This window comes from Schistocerca nitens, chromosome 4 (assembly GCF_023898315.1).
Source record: "Schistocerca nitens isolate TAMUIC-IGC-003100 chromosome 4, iqSchNite1.1, whole genome shotgun sequence".
NCBI lineage: Eukaryota > Metazoa > Arthropoda > Insecta > Orthoptera > Acrididae > Schistocerca > Schistocerca nitens.
Window position 1 is genome coordinate 972,047,086 of NC_064617.1, and position 24,367 is coordinate 972,071,452.

The following is a 24,367-nucleotide window of genomic DNA, read 5'->3' on the forward strand; positions in this document are numbered from 1 at the left end:
GCAGTGGACTGTCTTTCAATAGCAACTGCGTTTTGTGAGGAAAACTTGAACCTTCTTAACCCTTTACACCAACAGTCACTTCACACAAAAAAAAAAAAAAAAAAAAAAAAAAAACGTGCGTCGCCAAGCGACAAATAGCATACTGACGTCAAAACAGGAATCAGTTCACATTCTAACTGCTTACAACGCTCTATTTCACCCTCTGGCAGAAAGTGGAACTATAATTTTTTTCAGCATGCCCAACAAGCACACCGATTAATGAACATAACTATGATGTTTCAAGATCCTGCGATCTATACAGCCAGCACTGCAACCCTCGGAACACCACAGTTTTATTTTAAACACCTGATATTTATCTGGATTGAAATCTTATACAGAAATGAAACGTTGACAATAATGTGTTCAGACAAGAAGCAATACAAGATTTTAATATTTGCTGATCCATAAGAATATTGATGATTAATGGGTAGATCAGGTAACTGGCGAAATACTGGCTCTGACTGGAAAAAGAAATAAGATTATTGCACAACTTGACTAAAAGAAGGGTTTAGTTTACAGGATACATCTTGAGGCATCAAGGAATCGTCAGTGTGTCAGCTTGAAGGGGGGGGGGGGGGGGGAGGGGGAGGGGGTAAAAACTGTAGTGCAAGACCAAGACTTGACTATGCAATCTAGTGCAAATGGATGTAGGTTACAAAAGTCATGCAAAGATGAAGAGGCTTGCAGAGATTAAGATTATCGTACAGAAACGCTTCAAAACTGACTTTGAACTGAAGACCATGACAACGACTTTTCGTTGCAGAAGATTCTCTTATTTCTCGCTCACGGGCTTCGTCATTGGTTCAGTCCTCTTTACAGCCAACAACAACATTGCACTTGTGATCACACTTGATAAGCTAATAGCAAGCGTAGTTACTATGATGTCAAAGGAGTGCTTAAAAATATTTAAAAAATTAGTTTAAGGCTCTTCTGAATGTTGTTGTTGTTGTTGTGGTCTTCAGTCCTGTGACTGGTTTGATGCAGCTCTCCATGAATGTAGTGACCATTAATCAGGTGAATAGAAGTGTCATGCACTCTACATTTATAGGGACTCCCCTGTTGATTGTTTCTCATTGCTGCTTCAAAATTCTAAAATCATAGCTTGCTAAGATTCAAAACTTGCTAAAGACTTTACTTCAGTTTTTTTCAGTATTAACTTCCAACACGAATCCCCCGTTTTATCGCGCTCAGAGCTTTTTACAGTAACACTAAAATCTCGGCGACAGTGTGGTAAGAAGTCGGAAGCATTCCGTAGGAACAGTAATGAAGCTTAGAACACAAAATGTATACGGTTTAGGTAGTAAAAAGATCAGAAGATGAAAACTTAAAGAGTTCTTCATAAACTTGGTCCAGTCAGTATCAGCGAATTAACCGTTACAGTGGAGCTTTGTATACGAACGACACCAGCGAGTAACACGAATTTCCGCCTGATGGCAGCACCGTCCGAGCATTGAGCTACGCGTAACGAACGCTGGCCGTTCTCCGCTCTCTCGGCAGCACTGTACAATACTGACCAAAGGAAATCTCTTTTCTGCTACTTCGAGAGCAACAAATCACTCAACGAAATAATTAGAGCAAACACCAGACAATATTGTGTTTTCACAGTTGCAACAGTAGGAAAATAACAAAAAATTTGAATAGATAATGAGCGATGTGAATTATCCACAGAGCAGCGAAGAAGGAGGCGCAGAATAAATTACTCCGATAAATATGGGCGTAAAATACGCCGGTCTCTAATTTAATTGTAAGCAGGTAATTAAATTTCCATCGTTGTTTTAAGTGCTTCAGTGTAGGCAGTTTAAGAGCCAGTATTCCACTCCACATATATTGTAATACAATTTAAAGAGCCCGACAAGTAACGTATAACTCCACCAAAGAAGATATTTTAACCAAAGATAATAAGTGATTCCATTTGCAGGCTGGTAGGTACGTTTCAACAAAAGGAGCAGTATAGTGTTTGCAGAAGTACCGACAAGAACTGTAGATTGGCTTCGGTATAAGTTGTCAATATTAGAACAAACGACACGAAAGATGCGATTTTTGCGAGAAAAGCATGAAGTCGCAATTGTTGTTGGTAACTGCTGGTACGCCTCGACATTAAATTAAATGTAACAGAACTTATATTTTTCAAGCCGAATAGCACTAGTGTTTAGCAACCGTGTGATACAGGCATCACACGGAACAAAAATTTCACTTTGGAAAACAATTCTTCCGAAAATATTTACATGCAGACAAGATATCTCCATTAGTATATTAGCTGCATTACATTGATTTCTGTGACGTCAAAGCCGATTGTAAACTGATTTCGCAAAGTGGTATTTGCCAAAGTACTGAAAACTGAACCGACATTAAATGTGATGTTTTGGGAAGTTTCTGCTTTATTGCGCTGTCCTACAGTACCAATGGATGAATTTTTTGCAGTTATGAGAATGAGGGTGTATCACCCATGACGGGGTGAAGGCATTTTATACATCACTCAGAGCTCAAAAGGTCGCATCGATTTATACGACGAAGACAAACTTGGCAACACAACACAAATTCAAACTGAAACGTTACAAAGCAACGTTAGTGCGTGGACTGACCAGTTCAGATGCTAACCTGGTGTGAAACATACGAGTATATGAGACAGGCGAGAGAACCTCAGATTTTAAGAAGAGTCAAGTAATTGCTCTTCCAAATAAGGAAGGTGCTGAGAGATATGAACATTGTCGAACCATAGTCTTAATAAGTCATGACTACGGAACACTGATAGGAATTATTTATAGGAAAATGACAAAATTGGTGGAAGCCAGCCTCGGGGAAGGTCAGTTTGGGTTCAGGATAAATGTGGGAACATGTGAAGCAATAGATCCTACAACGTACACTATGTGATCAAAAATGTCTTGACACATATTAGTAGACATTAGTATGGGATGTGTCCTCCCGTCTACATCTACACTACATTTATACTCCGCAAGCCACTTTGTGATGTCTGGCGGAGGGTACTTTACGTACCACACTCACTCCCCCCCCCCCCCCTTCCCTGTTTCAGTCGCGAATAGTTCGGGGGAAGTGTGATTGGTGGTAAGCCACCGTGTGGGCTCGAATGTCTCAATTTTATCTTCTTGGTCTTTTCGCGAGATCTTCGTAGGGGGAAGCATATACGAGGGTTGGAACTTTAATAGTGGCAACTATTTATTTACAGCTCGTACAAAATAGATACGTGTTTCAAAGTTTTACTGACCTTCAAAGTAGTCACCAGCATTGTGTATAAACCGTTGCCAGCGATGTGGAAGTCGTAGGATACTCTTAGCAGTGCCAGTTGTGTTGACAATTGGAGCAGTGCGGTCTATTTCCCAACGAATTTGTAGCAGTTCTGAAGCGAATGCCGTGAAGTGTTTCCTTCAGTTTAGAAATCGAGTTGAACTCACGAGGGCTTACGTCAGGGGACTGCAGTAGGTGGTATAGCACTTAGCAGCCCCATCAGTCAAACAAATCAGTAACAGCTTACACTGTACATGCTAGAGCATTGTCCTGCAAAATGATGGTCAGATCCTGTCTCTATGCAGTTCATTTTTGGAACACAACCTACGACCAGCTTAGATACAGAACTGATGACACTTTCTGGAGCACCTGATTATCATTTTGCAGGACAATGCTCAAGCACGTACAGTGCAACCTGTAACTGATATGTTTGACTGATGGGGGCTGCTAAGTGCTGTACCACCTACTGCACTCCCCTGACTTAAGCCCTCGTGAGTTCAACTCGATTTCTAAACAGAAGGAAACACTTCACGGCATTCGCTTCAGAACTGCTACAAATTCGTCGGGCAATAGACCGCGCCGCTCGAACTGTCAACACAACTGGCAGCCGGCCGCGGTGGTCTAGCGGTTCTAGGCGCTCAGTCCGGAACCGCGCGACTGCTACGGTCGCAGGTTCGAATCCTGCCTCGGCCATGGATGTGTGTGATGTCCTTAGGTTAGTTACGTTTAAGTAGTTCTAAGTTCTAGGGGACTGATGACCACAGAAGTTAAGTCCCATAGTGCTCAGAGCCATTTGAACCATTTGAACAACTGGCACTGCTAAGAGTATCCTACGACTTCCACATCGCTGGCCACAGGTTATACACAATGCTGGTGACTACTTTGAAGGTCAGTAAAACTTTGAAACACGTATCTATTTTGTACGAGCTGTAAATAAATAGTTGCCACTATTAAATTTCCAACCCTCGTATTTGTTGAGTCTTCTAGGAAAGTACAGTCTCTGAGCTTTGACAATGAGCCACGCTATGATGCAGAATGCCTCTGTTGCAGCGCCTGCCACTGCAGTTGATTGATCTCTCTGTGACGCTTTCGTGCTTACTAGGTAAACCTGTAACGAAACGTACCACTCTTCTTTGGATCTTCTCTATTTCCTCTACCGTCCAGTCTGGCGCAGATCTCATACTGACGAGCAATATTCAAGTACTGCTCGAACGAATATTTTGTAAGCTACTTCTTTTATTTGGAAACTAGCCACGTGTTTACCATCGTGGGATCCTTGACTGATATGCACGTTAGGAGGCAGAATCACGATGCTATGTGAATCACACCCAAGCAGGTCTATATTGAATCTGCACAAGGTGCGTAACGCAGTCTTATAATAGTCCAGATATAATGTAACACCATAGCTCTAATGCTCTACTGATTTATTTTGCGTTTTGTTTTATTTAATGTTACATCGTTGAGCTTCTGTAAATGTGTTTGAATTGATAACAAAAAATTGTGTACTCCTTTCTTTGTTAAAACTTTGATGTCATGATATGATTCTATGCAATGTAGTGTATCTGTCATTTAAATTCTTTTACCCAATTGGAGGGAGACAAAACTTTCTGTATATATTTGGAATTTTGTTTAAATAATTTTTTATAGAAATGTTAGTATGTGTAAAGGTTCTGTTTTATTTAAAATGTTTGTTTGTTGTTATGTGAACTGCTGACCTTTACTTGGGGTTCTTAGTTATTTTGTATGGAAAAGGTAGTGTGGTCCCCCTCGGGGACGGAACTGTGTAGTGCGCGCAAATTGTGGTTGGCCTAGGTAGAAAAGGGGGAACCAAGAGTCAGTCGGGGACGAGCTACCAAACTGTGAACTGCCCATATGAAAGTTGTATATTGTGCTGGTTCCGAGCGAGGCTATTCCTGACGTTTTCCAGTGCCTCGGATGGATGGATAAAGAGCTGGAATTATCCTGAAATTGGTATCTATCATCGCCACCAAGAAATGACAGAGTCCAGCAATTCTGCCTGCAAATGCACCTACCAACACGCAGTCGCCACCACATTGCGTAATCACTGTATTGGAACACCACAGTAATGTACAGTGAAGGATCAGCTTATTGGATGTGTTAGTGTGCTCAGAATATAAGGTAATTTATAACTGAATTTATGTACCTACCTCAATTTTTTCCTTATCATAACACCTCTCAGGTTCCTCTCCGTTTGAACTAAAGTGATTACCGAGTGTCCTTACTGAAAGAACATTAAAGTCCAGTGTTTTACTAATTAATGCCTCTTGAACATAGTAAAAAGAAAGTTAATGTGGCAAGAGAGTGAGTTAAAGTAAATGATACTTGCTGAAAATAATATTCCTATTAAAACTGCTTATTAATATGTTGTTGCCAACTTCAAAATTAAAATTTCGTAAGACTGAAGCTTATAAAGTTTTGCTTAGTAAATGAACACATTGCTGTCTGTTGTATATCGCAAAAGGTGAGTCAATATCTTACAAATATGTCAATTTTGTGTCTCACTGTAGTAAAAGTGGAAAACTAAAGTTGTGGAAAGTCATATACACATGCTTGCTAAGCACTGGTTTCTTTTGTGTATTGAAAGTGCATATTAATAGAGTAATAGGATGCACAGATTATCCTTTATGCTCATCATAAATAACAGTTAATAGAAAGACCACTATTTATGAAAACAATCATTTCTTTATTCAAAAGACAGCGAGAAGTAACCTGTTAGTGAATTCCATTTAACTTTCATTCTAAATAGAATAGTATTTAGTTGAGAGAGACTTAACCTGTGATCAGTTCATAATTTTGCAGTGAACTACATTTACAATTTTATGTCAGCTAGGAAAACGTGTAAAACCTATGTCCAATGTATGATTCTGCAGTGAATATTAATACTAATGTTACAAAGCTTATTCAGTTTGAATAAGCCCTGAATGTAATAGTGTCCCGGTATCTGTTATATTTTTGCAAATAGTTTGTGCTGCTCTAGCTGTTAGTTGCAACCTTAACATTGACATATGCAGGTGCCAGAGTTCATTGCACTCACGTGTGGTAAAGTATAGGTTGTGTTTGTCCGTTGGAATTACTAATAACTATTTTTTCGAACAAGAATGTTAATCATCCTCTTGCCTAATTAGGCTCGCGACTGTTTTCTTCTTATTCTTTAAACAGTGTAGATAGGTTAAATAATATTTATTACTGTTTAAATATTTACGTATTTCTGACTTTCACTTCCGATAAGCCACCCCCGTTAGGTACAACACGGTCAACATAACAAAATTCCTCTATGAGGGAAACACTGCTCTGCTTCTTCATACTATAATTACTAGAATAAGAATAATTTCATTATACGAACTGCCTGAGGCTTTGAGGTTATGGAATAGTAGTAGCAGACAGGAGTGTTATACGTGGGTTTTCCGTGACAAGACTACTTCTTCTGTTGGGGCATAGTATGTAAACCCAATTTGGTATTTCATAGTACAAGCTACGTAAATGCTGTTGCAGTGTTATAATACAACCTACATGGTGTGCCGGTTGGTCTCCTCCCCGGGCAATTTCGAATTAGCGCCATCGTGGCTCCTTTTGTACTACTTCCGTATTCCACGAGTTGTGGTACACGGCTGGGCTAGGACTCAATCCCTAACCACCTGTGCTTACGGGCACAGCGTTGGATAACGGTACGACGGCAACTAGCGCGGTCTAGCGCGCTGCTTCCGAATCCGCCCGGCGGATTAGTGTCGAGGTCCGGTGTGCCGGCCAGCTTGTGGATGGTTTTAAGGCGGTTTTCGATCTACCTCGGCGATTGCGGACTACATATACATCTACATGGTTACTCTACAATTCACACTTAAGTGCCTGGCAGAGGGTTCATCGAACCATTTTCATACTGAAACATCCTGGCAGATTAAATCTGTGTTTCGGACCGAGACTCGAAGGTCCCGAGTTCGAGTCTCGGTCCGACACACAGTTTTAATCTGCCAGGAAGTTTCATATCAGCGCACACTCCGCTGCAGAGTGAAAATCTCATCCATTTTCATAACACTTCTCTACCATTCCACTCTCGAATGGCGCGTGGGAAAAAGGAACACCTGAATCTTTCCGTTCGAGCTCTGATTTCTCTTATTTTATTATGATGATCATTTCTCCATACGTAGGTGGGTGTCAACAAAATATTTTCGCATTCGGAAGAGAAAGCTGGTGATTGAAAGTTCGTAAACAGATCTCGCCGCAAAGAAAACCGCCTTTGTTTCAGTGACTGCCACCCCAACTCGCGTATCATATCAGTGACACGGTGAAAGGGTACAGTACCGCCCGACATTGAAAATAGGTACAACATACTTCATTATTCTTGTCAGAACAACACTTTTTTTTGTAAAAATAACTCAATTTCAATTAATACAGCGAAGCCGGATACCAGTGTGGGAAAGAATGACAATTTATTTATTTGATTTATCACATGTGCACTCCCACAAAGTAAATCCCTACATCCAGTTTGGTGAGATCTGTGAAATGAATGAATGTATGATCGTCTGCTAACCGCAGATAGTGAATGTGAATATATGATCATCTTTGAGTCGATCCTTTGGCCACCTTTGGTGGGACCAAAGAGATGAAATTTACCTGAGCTTTGAGCGCCTGAAATGTGGCTGACCAATACGGTAGCATGGTCTTCCCCCACCTCGACACAGGTGTGAGAGAACCTGGAGAACGGCCATGTTTCAGCACTCTGCCGCTGGATCTTGTGCTGTTAAGACCTGTCTTGGGTGTGCTCCGTAAAGACAAAAGACTGGAGACATGGTATGCATGTGGAATATTTAAGAGTAGTTTGAAATAATAATTTCTCTATTTCAGGAACTTTTGTGGGGAAACTTAAATGTCAGGCAGGTAATATTAATGGGATGGTAGTAATCTTCGGAAGTGACCAACGGTCACAACGAAACCACGTGTAGCAATAAGTTGAAATACTTCCGTGTGCTTAAGTTAAGCTGAATTACTAGCGTGTGTACAATAAGTGGAAATATTTAAGAAATAGCGTGTGTACCATAAGTTGAAATATTTAAGAAATGGCGTGTGCAGGACTTGAAATTAGAGACGAGTACTTCCACGTGGTGAGTACTGTGTGGGTCTCAATCTGTGTATGAGACAAAGGATAAAGAGAAGTACTCGTCCATGGTATCAGTTGAGGACTCGCGTGTGTGATGAATATGTTCTTAATGTTATTCCGTGTGACGCTAGATTTAAACTCTGAGAGAGAATCAAGGTGAGTCGGCCGTCTATCCAGCAACGCCACTTGGCTTGCATTGCACAGGAAGACGTGCATGTATCTCCAGAGTTCATAGTAGGAAAGTAGAATTACAAAGTGGGGCAGTGTCGTGTGAAACTGGGATAAATATTAATTGAAGTGGGAAAGCTGAAAGTGATAATGTTGTGACTATTCTCTGTGTAGTATTTCATGTCGTAGTGTGGTGTATGTCATGTAATTTGGGTATGTGTGGTTTGCATGGGAGAGTAGCAAGGTAGTTTCAAAAGATTAGTGGGTTATGCTGGTTCCTTCTGTACTGCTCGGTCTGCAGGATAGTTTCGTGATGATGATTGTGAGAGTCGAAGTGTGAGATATAGAAAAAGATCCACCATCCTATCCAGAAAGTGCACTGTAGCGTTAAACAATTACGAGGCCATAATACAGAGATTCACCAATGTAAAGCCATGCCCACTGGGCGGAATTTCTCATGTGTTATTGTTGTAGGTTATAGAATTTGTGTGTTTAGGTTAGAGGATTTATCGGAATAAATAAGATAGTGAAAAGAAAAAGATTGGTGGACTTTTCCTTCGAATTGTATGTTGTCATGATATCCAGAATTTATAATGTGTGCGCCACTCATATTCAGTGCGATGGCCACGTGTTGATAAAAGCCGTTAAATAAAAAAGAAGGAAAATGTGGTATTGCCAGTGCGTAGTGAAGTCAGAGTTCTGTAAATTACTGATAGTCAGATGTGCGTTTCCGTTGCGTATTATTCATATAGGAGGATAATTTGTATCTTAGTTGTGAGTACGAGAGTTCATGTTACTCGGTAAATGAGAATGAATCCACTCGCTTGGCAGACCACTCATCTTGCAGGCCTGACTGCTTGATGCCACAGTATGAGCAAGGCATGTGGGTGCCTCTCAACTCTCATCCCTATTGCGCGATAACACGAAACGAGCTGCCGTTCTTTGCACTTTTTCGATGTCCTCCGTCAATCCTACCTGGTAAGGATCCACACCACGCAGCAATATTCCAGCAGAGGACGGACAAGTGTAATGTAGGCTGTCTCTTTAGTGGGTTTGTCGCATCTTCTAAGTGTTCTGCCAACAAAGCGCGGTCTCTGTTTCGCCTTGCCCACAATATTATCTACGTGGTCTCTCCAATTTGTATTGCTCGTAATTGTAATTCCTAGGTACTTAGTCGAATTCACAGCCCTTAGGTTTGTGCGATTTATCGTGTCCCCAAAATTTATCGGATTTCTTTTAGTCTCCATGTGGATGACCTCGCACTTTTCTTTGTTTAGTGCCAACTGCCACTTTTCGCACCATACAGAAATTCTCTCTAGATTATTTCGTAATTGGAATTGATCGTCTGATGATTTTACAAGACGGTAAATTACAGCATGGTCTGCGAACAGTCTAAGGGGGCTGCTCAGATTATCACCTAGATCATTTATATAAATCAGGAACAGCAGAGGGCCTATGACACTACCTTGCGGAACGCCAGATATCGCTTCTGTTCTACTCGATGATTTACCATCTATCACTACGAACTGCGACCTCTCTGAGAGGAAATCACGAATCCAGTCACACAACTGAGACGATACTCCATATGCACGCAATTTAATAGTCGCTTGTGAGGAACGGTATCAAAAGCCTTATGAAAATCTAGGAATATGGAATCGATCTGAGATCCCTTGTCAACAGCACTCATTACTTCATGGGAATAAAGAGATATCTGTACTGCACAAGAACGATATTTTATGAATCCGTGTCGGTTATGTATCAATAAGTCCTTTTCTTCAATGTGATTCATAATGTTCGAGTACAGTATTTGCTGCAAAATCCTACTGTAAATTCAGGTCAGTGATATGGGTCTGTAATTCAATGGGTTATTCCTGTTTCCTTTCTTGAATATTGGTGTGACCTGTCCTACTTTCGAGTCATTAGGAACAGACCTTTCGTCAAGAGAGCGGTTGTATATGATTGCTAAGAAAGGCGCTATTGTGTCTGCATACTCTGAAAGGAACCTGATTGGTATACCATCTGGAGCGGAAGAGTTGCCTTTCTTAAGTGATTTGTATTGTTTCGCAACACCTAAGATATCTACTTTTATGTCACTCATGGTAACAGCTGTTCTGGTTTCGTATTCTGGAATATTTACTTCGTCTTCTTTCGTGAAGGAATTACGGGAAACTGTATTTAGTAACTCTGCTTTAGTGGCACCATCATCGGCAACATTTCCATCGCTATCGCGCAGTGACGGTATTGGCTGTTTTTTGCCCAGAATCTCTTTGGGTTTTGTACCATATTTTGAGACAATGTTTTATTGTAGAAACTATTAAAAGTATCTCGCATTGACGTCCGCATTAAATTTCAAGCTTCCGTGAAATTTAGCCAGTCTTGGAGATTTCGCGTTCTTCTGAATTTGGCATGCTTTTTTCGTTGCTGCTGCAACAGTGTTCTGACCTGTTTTGTGTACCATGGTGGATCAGTCCCGTCTCTTATTAACTTATGCAGTATGAATCTATCTATTGCTGTCTATACTGTATCTTTGAATTTGAGCCATATCTAGTCTACACTTACACAATTAGCTTGGAAGGAATGGAGACTCTGTCTTAGGAAGGCAACAAGCAAATTGTTATCTGATGTTTTACATAGATATTTATTTTTAGTGGTTTTGGCTGATATGGTTTTCAGCCTCTCTACAATGACCTTGTGTTCACTAATCCCTGCGTCCGTCATGATGCTCTCTATTATATCACTATTATTTGTGGCTAAGAGGTCAAGTGTGTTTTTACAACCATTTACAATTCGTGTGGGCTCATGAACTAATTGTTCAAAGTAATTCTCGGAGAAAGCATTTAGTACAATTTCGGAAGATGTTTTCTGTCTACCATCGGCTTTGAACATGTATTTTCGCCAACAAATCGAGGGTAGATTGCAGTCTCCACCAATTGTAACTGTATGAGTGGGGTACTTATTTGTAATGAGATTCAAGTTTTCTTTGAACCGTTCAGCTACTACATCATCTGAGTCACAGGGTCGGTAGAAGACAGACATAATTATTAGATTGGCGCATAAGTTCGTAGCGTTTTTGTTTTGTACGTTGGTACTCCGGTCGCTTTGAGTTTTTTTTCGATTGTAGTTCCCTGTTTCTATTTGAGTTTAGATATTGTCATTTTGTCAGTTGGAGATAGTGAGTGGAGCTGTGGACGCCAGAACATGGTCTGACAAGTGGAGAAAGCGGAACATTTCCGATATATTCTTCTGTTCGAGTTCACTATAGTTAATGGTAGCAACGGAGGCAGTCTGAAATATTTGCTCCGTGTATGGCGATAATGCCATTGAAGAGAGCACAACAAAAATGCGTTTCTCGTTTTAAAAAGTATCATTTTACGTTAGTGATGCTGCATGTTCAGGAAGACGTTTGGGGTTTGATGAAGGTCTTTCAAACTCCACAATCGTCCACGTCAGCGTATTCGAAAACTATCAAACATGATGAATTGTGATGACACCACCACCGTGCGACATTTTCATGCAACGCGGACGGTTAAAAACCGGGTGTATGGGTACCACATACTCCAAAATCACAAAAATTTGCGGGTGACCACATGTGCACGTATGCTTGCTCGTCATATATTGGCAAGTGAACAACGCCGACCATTTCTATTCTGTATCATTACTGGTGACGAAAAATAGTGTCTTTATGCTAACGTAAGGCAAAGAAAGGAATGGATGAGCCGAAACGAAGCAGCTGCCTGTGCAAAGACCTGCACGAATTCACAAAAGATAATGTTATACATCCCGTGGAATAGCGACAGTGTGGTGTACTGCGAATTGCTTCCCTACACCTACACCTACACCTACATGATTACTCTGCAATTCACATTTAAGTGCTTGGCAGAGGGTTCATCGAACCACAATCATACTATCTCCCTACCATCCCACTCCCGAACAGCGCGCGGGAAAAACGAACACCTAAACCTTTCTGTTCGAGCTCTGATTTCTCTTATTTTATTTTGATGGTGATTCCTACCTATGTAGGTTGGGCTCAACAAAATATTTTCGCATTCGGAAGAGAAAGTTGGTGACTGAAATTTCGTAAATAGATCTCGCCGCGACGAAAAACGTCTTTGCTTTAATGACCTCCATCCCAGCTCGCGTATCATATCTGCCAAACTCTCTCCCCTATTACGTGATAATACAAAACGAGCTGCCCTTTTTTGCACCCTTTCGACGTCCTCCGTCAATCCCACCTGGTAAGGATCCCACACCGCGCAACAATATTCTAACAGAGGACGAACGAGTGTAGTGTAAGCTGTCACTTTAGTGGACTTCTTGCATCTTCTAAGTGTCCTGCCAATGAAACGCAAGCTTTGGCTCGCCTTCCCCACAATATTATCTATGTGGTCTTTCCAACTGAAGTTGTTCGTGATTTTAACACCCAGGTACTTAGTTGAATTGACAGCCTTGAGAACTGTACTACACTCCTGGAAATTGAAATAAGAACACCGTGAATTCATTGTCCCAGGAAGGGGAAACTTTATTGACACATTCCTGGGGTCAGATACATCACATGATCACACTGACAGAACCACAGGCACATAGACACAGGCAACAGAGCATGCACAATGTCGGCACTAGTACAGTGTATATCCACGTTTCGCAGCAATGCAGGCTGCTATTCTCCAATGGAGACGATCGTAGAGATGCTGGATGTAGTCCTGTGGAACGGCTTGCCATGCCATTTCCACCTGGCGCCTCAGTTGGACCAGCGTTCGTGCTGGACGTGCAGACCGCATGAGACGACGCTTCATCCAGTCCCAAACATGCTCAATGGGGGACAGATCCGGAGATCTTGCTGGCCAGGGTAGTTGACTTACACCTTCTAGAGCACGTTGGGTGGCACGGGATACATGCGGACGTGCATTGTCCCGTTGGAACAGCAAGTTCCCTTGCCGGTCTAGGAATGGTAGAACGATGGGTTCGATGACGGTTTGGATGTACCGTGCACTATTCAGTGTCCCCTCGACGATCACCAGTGGTGTACGGCCAGTGTAGGAGATCGCTCCCCACACCATGATGCCGGGTGTTGGCCCTGTGTGCCTCGGTCGTATGCAGTCCTGATTGTGGCGCTCACCTGCACGGCGCCAAACACGCATACGACCATCATTGGCACCAAGGCAGAAGCGACTCTCATCGCTGAAGACGACACGTCTCCATTCGTCCCTCCATTCACACCTGTCGCGACACCACTGGAGGCGGGCTGCACGATGTTGGGGCGTGAGCGGAAGACGGCCTAACGGTGTGCGGGACCGTAGCCCAGCTTCGTGGAGACGGTTGCGAATGGTTCTCGCCGATACCCCAGGAGCAACAGTGTCCCTAATTTGCTGGGAAGTGGCGGTGCGGTCCCCTACGGCACTGCGTAGGATCCTACGGTCTTGGCGTGCATCCGTGCGTCGCTGCGGTCCGGTCCCAGGTCGACGGGCACGTGCACCTTCCGCCGACCACTGGCGACAACATCGATGTACTGTGGAGACCTCACGCCCCACGTGTTGAGCAATTCGGCGGTACGTCCACCCGGCCTCCCGCATGCCCACTATACGCCCTCGCTCAAAGTCCGTCAACTGCACATACGGTTCACGTCCACGCTGTCGCGGCATGCTACCAGTGTTAAAGACTGCGATGGAGCTCCGTATGCCACGGCAAACTGGCTGACACTGACGGCGGCGGTGCACAAATGCTGCGCAGCTAGCGCCATTCGACGGCCAACACCGCGGGTCCTGGTGTGTCCGCTGTGCCGTGCGTGTGATCATTGCTTGTACAGCCCTCTCGCAGTGTCCGGAGCAAGTATGGTGGGTCTGACACACCGGTGTCAATGTGTTCTGTTTTCCATTTCCAGGAGTGTATTTATCGAATAATCGAATTCCAACGGATTTCTTTTGGAACTCATGTGGATCACCTCACACTTTTCGTTATTTAGCGTCAACTGCCACCTGCCACACCATACAGCAATCTTTTCTAAATCGCTTTGCAACTACTTAAACCTAACTAACCTAAGGACATCACACACATCTATGCCCGAGGCAGGATTCGAATCAGCGAATGAAGCCTCATCCGTAAAGAGAACATTTGCACTGAAATGAGGATTGACACACTGTCGGATGAACCATTCGCAGAAGTGCACCCGTGGAGGCCAATCAGCTGCTGATACTGCCTGCACACGCTGTACATGGTACGGAAACAACTGGTTCTCCCGTAGCACTCTCCATACAGTGACGTGGTCAACGTTACCTTGTACAGCAGCAACTTCTCTGACGCTGACATTAGGGTTATCGTCAACTGCACGAAGAATTGCCTCGTCCATTGCACGTGTCCTCGTCGTTCTAGGTCTTCCCCAGTCACGAGTCATAGGCTGGAATATTCCGTGCTCCCTAAGATGCCGATCAATTGCTTCGGACGTCTTCCTGTCGGGACGCGTTCGTTCTGGAAATCTGTCTCGATGCAAACGTACCGCGCCACGGCTATTGCCCCGTGCTAATCCATACATGAAATGGGCATCTGCCAACTCCGCATTCGTAAACATTGCACTGACTGCAAAACCACGTTCGTGATGAACACTAACCTGTTGATGCTATGTACTCATGTGCTTGATGCTAGTACTGTAGAGCAATGAGTCGCATGTCAACACAAGCACTCAAGTCAACATTACCTTCCTTCAATTGGGCCAACTGGCGGTGAATCGAGGAAGTACAGTACATACTGACGAAACTAAAATGAGCTCTAACATGGAAATTAAGCGTTTCCGGACACATGTCCACATAACATCTTTTCTTTATTTGTGTGTGAGGAATGTTTCCTGAAAGTTTGGCTGTACCTTTTTGTAACACCCAGTATACACGGCAGTATTACGACGTGGTTATCGAAATAAGTGTCCAAGGAATAGAAAAGCAACTGGAATCACTCAACAGAGGAAAGTCCACTGGACCTCACGGGATACCAATTCGATTCTACACAGAGTACGCGAAAGAACTTGCCCCCCTTCTAACAGCCGTGTACCGCAAGTCTCTAGAGGAACGGAGGGTTCCAAATGATTGGAAAAGAGCACAGGTAGTCCCAGTCTTCAAGAAGGGTCGTAGAGCAGATGCGCGAAACTATAGACCTATATCTCTGACGTCGATCTGTTGTAGAATTTTAGAACATGTTTTTTGCTCGAGTATCATGTCGTTTTTGGAAACCCAGAATCTACTATGTAGGAATCAACATGGATTCCGGAAACAGCGATCGTGTGAGACCCAACTCGCGTTATTTGTTCATGAGACCCAGAAAATATTAGATACAGGCTCCCAGGTAGATGTTATTTTTCTTGACTTCCGGAAGGCGTTCGATACAGTTCCGCATTGTCGCCTGATAAACAAAGTAAGAGCCTACGGAATATCAGACCAGCTGTGTGGCTGGATTGAAGAGTTTTTAGCAAACAGAACACAGCATGTTGTTATCAATGGAGAGACATCTACAGACGTTAAAGTAACCTCTGGCGTGCCACAGGGGAGTGTTATGGGACCATTGCTTTTCACAATATATATAAATGACCTAGTAGATAGTGTCGGAAGTTCCATGCGGCTTTTTGCGGATGATGCTGTAGTATACAGAGAAGTTGCAGCATTAGAAAATTGTAGCGAAATGCAGGAAGATCTGCAGCGGATAGGCACTTGGTGCAGGGAGTGGCAACTGTCCCATAACATAGACAAATGTAATGTATTGCGAATACATAGAAAGAAGGATCCTTTATTGTATGATTATATGATAGCGGAACAAACACTGGTAGCAGTTACTTCTGTAAAATATCTGGGAGTATGCGTGCGGAACGATTTGAAGTGGAATGATCATATAAAATTAATTGTTGGTAAGGCGGTTGCCAGGTTGAGATTCATTGGGAGAGTGCTTAGAAAATGTAGTCCATCAACAAAGGAGGTGGCTTACAAAACACTCGTTCGACCTATACTTGAGTATTGCTCATCAGTGTGGGATCCGTACCAGATCGGGTTGACGGAGGAGATAGAGAAGATCCAAAGAAGAGCGGCGCGTTTCGTCACAGGGTTATTTGGTAACCGTGATAGCGTTACGGAGATGTTTAGCAAACTCAAGTGGCAGACTCTGGAAGAGAGGCGCTCTGCATCTCGGTGTAGCTTGCTCGCCAGGTTTCGAGAGGGTGCGTTTCTGGATGAGGTATCGAGTATATTGCTTCCCCCTACTTATACCTCCCGAGGAGATCACGAATGTAAAATTAGAGAGATTAGAGCGCGCACGGAGGCTTTCAGACAGTCGTTGTTCCCGCGAACCATACGCGACTGGAACAGGAAAGGGAGGTAATGACAGTGGCACGTAAAGTGCCCTCCGACACACACCGTTGGGTGGCTTGCGGAGTATGAATGTAGATGTAGATGTAGCTGACAGACTGACTTGGTGCACCACCCTTCTTGCCTCTCCCTTTCGCCTCGTACTCCTAAGTTCCGCAGCTACTCCAGGTTTGCCTTTCGCAGCTCCTCTGCTGGAGGGGTCCTCGTGCTGCCACTAAATTACGGCTCAAGACGCTGCGCTGCAGTTTGCTCGACAAGCACCCTCCCTTGCCAACGCTGAGAGGCGTCCTTAAGGGCTCGTGCCAACCGAACGGAAACTTCACTTGCTCCTAACGTCCCTTGTGTTCTCACTTAATTACGGCTCTTTCCAGTAACTAAGCTCTGATGAGTTCCTAATTCCGTGGATAATTTCTTCTTAACGCAGGTTTTAGTCTACGGGGAGTTTCATCAGAGACAGAGAGAATTGCGACGCGACCGCTCTTGTATCTATATACCGGGTGATCAAAAAGTCAGTATAAATTTGAAAACTCAATAAACCACGGAATAACGTAGATAGAGAGGTAAAAATTGACACACATGCTTGGAGTGACACGGGGTTTTATTCGAACCAAAAAAAAAAGAAACAAAGTTCACAAAATGTCCGACAGATGGCGCTGGACAGCAAAACGTCAGTGACTGCGCGTGACAATCGTGTATAAAAGGAGCTGTAATGAAAGAGAGAATCAGGTGTGCCAGCAGTCGCAGCATGTTGTCAGTTACCTGAAAAGGCGCTTTTAGTGAAGCTGTATTATCAGAATGGGGAATGTGCTAGTTCAGCGTTGCGATCCTATCGCCATAGGAAGGGGATTCGAACGGGTAAAGGTCCGTTGGCAAATGCAGCTGTGGCGAGAATGATTTCGAAGTTCGAAGCCACGGGTTGTTTACACGATAGACCCCGTAGTGGCCGACCGAGCAAAAGGGGTAATGCCGCTGAGACAGTTCAGGAAGAAATGGAGACTGTAGCGGGTTCGTCTATGCACGGGGAAGTCAGCGCTCGTGCAGTCGCACGTCGCACCGGCATTCCATACACTACTGTTTCGTTGGCACTTAGGCGTACCCTCCGATGCTATCAGTACAAAATCCATCGGCATCATGAACTGTTACTTCGCGATTTAGTGAAGCGGAGGGCATTTGCGATGTGGGCGTTTCAAAAGATGGCGTAAGATGACGATTGCTTGAGTAACGTGTTGTGGACCGCCGAAGACCATTTCACGCTCCGAGGGTCTGTCAACGCCCACAACTGCAGAATTTGGGCTACCGAAAATCCTAGAACTGTCGTGGAAACTCCATTGCACGACGAGAAAGTCACGGTATGGGTTGGATTTACCACACCTACCGTTATCGGGTCTTTTTACTTCGAGGAAATGCGTGATTCTGGTTTTGTAACTGCTACCGTGGCGGGTGAGAGGGACTCCGATATGTCACACAATCGCATCATCCCCAGCCTGGCTGATAAACACCTGCTGGAACGCACGATGTTTATGCAGGATGGCGCTCCACCCCATATTGCAAGACGCGTGAAAGATCTCTTGTGTGCGTCGTTTGGTGATGATCATGTGCTCAGCCGACTCTTTCGTCATGCTTGGCCTCCCTGGTCCCCAGACCTCAGTCCGTGCGATTATTGGCTTCGGGGTTACCTGAAGTTGGAAGTGTATCGTGATCGACCGACATCTCTAGGGATGCTGAAAGAAAAAAAACATCCGACGCCAATGCCTCACCATAACTGCGGACATGCTTTACAGTGCTGTTCACAACATTATTCCTCGACTACAGCTATTGTTGAGGAATGATGGTGGACATATTGAGCATTTCCTGTAAAGAACATCATCTTTGCTTTGTCTTACTTTGTTATGCTAATTATTGCTATTCTGATCAGATGAAGCGCCATCTGTCCGACATTTTTTGAACTTTTTTAATTTTTTTGTTCTAATAAAACCCCATGTCATTCCAAGCATGTGTGTTAATTTGTACCTCTCTATCTACATTATTTCGTGATTTCCTCAGTTTTCAGTTTTATACGGACTTTTTCATCACCCGGCACATTGACGAAAGCGTGAGCTGCAATCTACGACTGTTTAGTTTTAGTTATGTCATGTTCCGTAGTCCATTTTCCCGATTATTTTATCGATATGATGTGGAACAAGTCAGATTACAAGATATATATACACACATGAATAGTGCTAATAATAATATTACTGAAATTTTTTGTTCTACACATGCAACTACATTTAGAGGTACAATATTTTTTACCAGTTCTGAAACAGAAACTCGTCCGTGGAATAGAAGGAGCTGTCCAAAAGAAATGATTTTATGCTATCTTTACAACTTGATCTGCTACCTGCCAAACACTTTACGTTGTTGGGCAAATGATCAAAGATTTTTGTTGCGGAATAATGTACTCCTTTTTGAGCAACTGACAGCTTCAATAACGAATACGAAAGTTATTTTTCCCTCTAGTGTTTTACGTATGAATATCACTGTTCTTCGCGAATTGAGATGGATTATTTGTAACAAATTTCAGTAGCGAATATATGTACTCTGATGGTGCAGCTAAAATACCTAACTTCTTGGAAATGTGCCTACATGACGTCCTTGGGTGAACACCACTAATTATTCTCCCTGCTCTCTTTTGTGCAATCAATACTTCATGTCTAAGTGGTGAGTTACCCCAGAAAACTATTCCATAAGATATTATTGAGTGGAAATATGCAAAGTACGTTAGGAGGCTGGCCTGTTTATTACCGAGACTAGCGATTATACGAAGAGCGGAAGAAGCTGAACTTAATTGTTTGAGAAGCTCAGTAATATACTTCTTCCAGTTCAAGTTGTCATCAATGTGAACACCCAAAATGTTGGAGAAATCTACCCTGTTAACTGAGCACTTTTCATATGCTATATCAATTGTCGGTATGACTCTACTCGGTGTACAGAACCGGATACAGTGAGCTTTTTCAAAATTAAGGGAGAGTCCATTTTCTGAGAACCACTTAATAATTCTCTAAAAGACATCCTTAGAAATATCTTCAGCTGCTTTTTCTGGAATGGATTTTGTTATAACAGTGGTGTCATCTGCAAAAAGTACTAGTACCGCTTGCTGAACGTTAAGTGGGAGGTCATTCACATGAATAAGGAACAGCAGAGGACCTAAAATTGAACCCTGTGGGACTCCCTTTGTGATAGGTTGATGACGCAGTGGTAGGAGACAGTGTGGTGACTGTGTGAGGATACAGGATGACCTGGACGTAATTTCTGTTTTGCGTGACGAGTGACAGTTTGATCTAAATGTGAATAAGTGTAAATTAATGCATTTCTAGACAAATATAGCTCACCTATAAAGGAGACCGCGTACAGAACACTTGGGTGACAAATTATTGCGTTTTGCTAGAATTTGGGATCCCCACGAGGTTGTACTGAAGAAAGACATCAAAGCAATTCAGAGGCGTGCTGCTGGATTCGCATAGGTTCGGACAACACGCGGGTATTACGGAAATGCTACGTGAAATTAAATCCGAATCTCTGGAGGCACGACGATGTTGTTTTTGCAAAACGCTATTGACAAAGAAATATTTTTTGAAGGCAAGATAGCTTTCATTAATGATAGGAACTGCATTACATATCACACAGATGAAATTGTAAATTTAGTTTGGACTATCGATTTCAGTCAATTTCAGACCATCCACGGGTTATCTGTATCAAAGACCAAACTATACAAAATGAGTATGCACTTCATGTACAGTTTCTACATCTACATCTACATACATGCTCTGCAAAAAACCGTAAGCGGCGGAGGGTACCCTGTGCCATTGTTACTCATTTCCTTTTCCGTTCCACTCGCGAACAGAGCTAGTTTGTTCTTCTTTGATATGGATAACCCATGGATGACCTGAAATTAACTGAAACAGACAGCGAAAAATAAAGTGACTGTTACGGCTGTGTATCATAGAGAGTGACTCTTGTTCACGTTTAAAAACCTCCGAACTGGCGTAGAAGACGCTGAGACAAGTAGTTTAACATGAGACACATGGGGGCCGAAAATGTCGTGCAATACCCCAAAAGTGGACGGCAAATGTTGAACATGTGACGTCGCCAGATGACGCACGTCGCAGCACGTCGCATCTGATCATCCCAAACCAATTTAAGTATTCACATCGGTGTGGATCCGGGGCTACGTGCGCGACTTCGGCGCATGTGGCACAGGGTTCGAATCTTGCGCCTGGCAGGCAGTATTTTTTCACTGCATTAGACAATTAATGTGTTTACACTGAGGCAAGATTTATTATTTTGTTTACCGGTCTCGTCGTGTCCACTGGGCTATTGCGAAGTACAGTTCGACAAAAATTTACAATATTGCGTCATCAGAAAACAAATATATGCTTTCGAATGCAATCGTTACCAGTAAATGACCTACGTTTTTACCGAGCGAAGTGGCGCAGTGGTTAACACAATGGACTTGTATTGGGGACGACGATTCAAACCCGCGTCATGCCATCCTGATTTAGATTTTCCGTGATTTCCCTAAATCGCTTCAGGCACATGCCGGGTTGGTTCCTCTGAAAGGGCGCGGCCGAATTCCTTCCGCATCCTTACCTAAGCTGATGGGACCGGTGACCTCGCTGTTTGGTTCTCTCCCCCGAATCAACCAACCAACCTACGTTTTCATTACTGCATTATGTCTGTAAACAAAAAAAAAGGGACAAAAGGAAAGAAACATAACATAAGAACAGTTTTTGCTTGGTTACTGCGAGGGTAGTAATTTTGAAACATTTTCAAAAGGTGTTCGAAATTTCTACCATTGTGCAGTGATCTGTAGTGTGCCCCCTAGTGGCCGCTGCACACACGGCGAGGAACGTCATCTGGTGACGTCACGTGTTCAACATTTTTCATTCACTTTTGATGCATTTCCCGACATTTTCGGCCCCATGTTCACATATTAAATTACTTGTCGCAGAGGTTGTCTAAGTCACTTCGGGCGGTGTTAATTGTTAATACTGTAAGAACCACTCCGTATAATACATTTCTAACTACGAGGTGCATTCAAGTTCCAAGGCCTCCGATTTTTTTTTCTCCGGACTGGAAAGAGATAGAAACATGCGCATTGTTTTAAAATGAGGCCGCGTTCATTGTCAATACGTCCCAGAGATGGCAGCACCGTATGGCAGATGGAATTTTAACGCCAGCGGCGAGAATGAGAACTGTTTTAAATACTTAAAATGGCGACGTTTTCCTTACTTGAACAGCGTGAATGTGCGTGGTGTGAAACCAATTGAAATTCATCGACAGTTGAAGGAGACATGTGGTGATGGAGTTATGGATGTGTCGAAAGTGCGTTCATGGGTGTGACAGTTTAATGAAGGCAGAACATCGTGTGACAACAAACCGAAACAACCTCGGGCTCGTACAAGCCGGTCTGACGACATGATCGAGAAAGTGGAGAGAATTGTTTTGGGGGGATCGCCGAAAGACTGTTGAACAGATCGCCTCCATAGTTGGCATTTCTGTGGGTTCTGTGCACACAATCCTGCATGACGACCTGAAAATGGGAAAAGTGTCATCCAGGTGGGTGCCACAAATGCTGACGGACGACCACACGGCTGCCCGTGTGGCACGTTGCTGAGCAATGTTGACGCGCAACGACAGCACGAATGGGACTTTCTTTTCGTCGGTTGTGACAATGGATGAGACGTGGATGCCATTTTTCAATCCAGAAACAAAGCGCCAGTCAGCTCAGTGGAAGCACACAGATTCACCGCCACCAAAAAAATTTCGGGTAACCGCCAGTGCTGAAAAAATGATGGTGTCCATGTTCTGGGACAGCGAGGGCGTAATCCTTACCCATCGCGTTCCAAAGGGCACTACGGTAACAGGTGCATCCTACGAAAATGTTTTGAAGAAGAAATTCCTCCCTGCACTGCAACAAAAACGTCCGGGAAGTGCTGCGCGTGTGCTGTTTCACCGAGACAACGCACCCGCACATCGAGCTAACATTACGCAACAGTTTCTTCGTGATAACAACTTTGAAGTGATTCCTCATGCTCCCTACTCACCTGACCTGGCTCCTAGTGACTTTTGGCTTTCTCCGGCAATGAAAGACACTCTCCGTGGCCGCACATTCACCAGCCGTGCTGCTATTGCCTCAGAGATTTTCCAGTGGTCAAAACAGACTCCTAAAGAAGCCTTCGCCGCTGCCATGGAATCATGGCGTCAGCGTTGTGAAAAATGTGTACGTCTGCAGGGCGATTACGTCGAGAAGTAACGCCAATTTCATCGATTTCGGGTGAGTAGTTAATTAGAAAAATAATCGGAGGCCTTAGAACTTGAATGCACCTCGTATTGAGAAAGTTTACAGAACCGGCATCTGCGACACACTGCAGAACGATTACGTTGCCACCAACATGTATCTCGCGTTAAGGACAGCCAAGACATAAGAGAAATCAGGTTACGTATGGAAGCACATACACGGTCCTTTTTCGTTCGCTTCGTTTGCGAGTGGAACACGAAATGGAATTCTTAGCAGTAGTACATGTAGATGCAGATGTACAGGAATAAACTACAAATATTTAGATCTAGTCAATTAAGGTCCGGAGAACCTGGAGGCCTGAACATTGGACTTCTACAACCAATCCATTTCCTTGGAAACGCTTCGTTTAACTAGTTACGCGCATTCATCCCAAAGTACGGTTGTGCACCGCCGTGCTGTTACCACTTGTCGTCAAACGTCATGTCGAACGTTTTCTATGCGTCAGGCCACGTACTGCAAAGACGCTTGTTCGCCCGGTTCAGGAGTATTGTTTATCTATCTAGGATCCATATCAGGTAGGACTGAGGATAGAGGAAATCCAACGAAGAGCGGCGCGTTTCGTCACGGGATCGCTTAGCTAGCGAGAGAGCGTTACGGAGATGGTAAACAAACTCCACTGGTAGACGTTACAAGAGAGACGTTGTGCATCACGGAGAGATTTACTATTGAGATTTCGGACCGGGGGGAGTCAGACAACATATTACTTACCACCACATACATCTCGCGTATTGACCACGAGGATAATATTCGGGATATTAGAGCCAATACAGAGGCTTACCGACAGTCATTCTTCCCACGCACTGCCGGCCGGTGTGGCCGAGCGGTTCTAGGCGCTTCAGCCTGGAACCGCGCTACCCCTACGGTCGCAGGTTCGAATCCTGCCTCGGGTATGGATGTGTGTGAAGTCCTTTGGTTAGTTAGGTTGAAGTAGTTCTAAGTTCTAGGGGACTGATGACCTCAGGTGTTAAGTCCCATAGTGCTCAGAGCCATTTGAGCCTTCCCACGCACTATTCGCGAGTGGAACAGGGTTGGAGCGATCAGATGGTGGTACCGAAAGTACCCCCCCGCCACACACCATTAGGTGGCTTGCGGAGTATGATGTACGGGTAGATGAAAGAAACGTACGATACA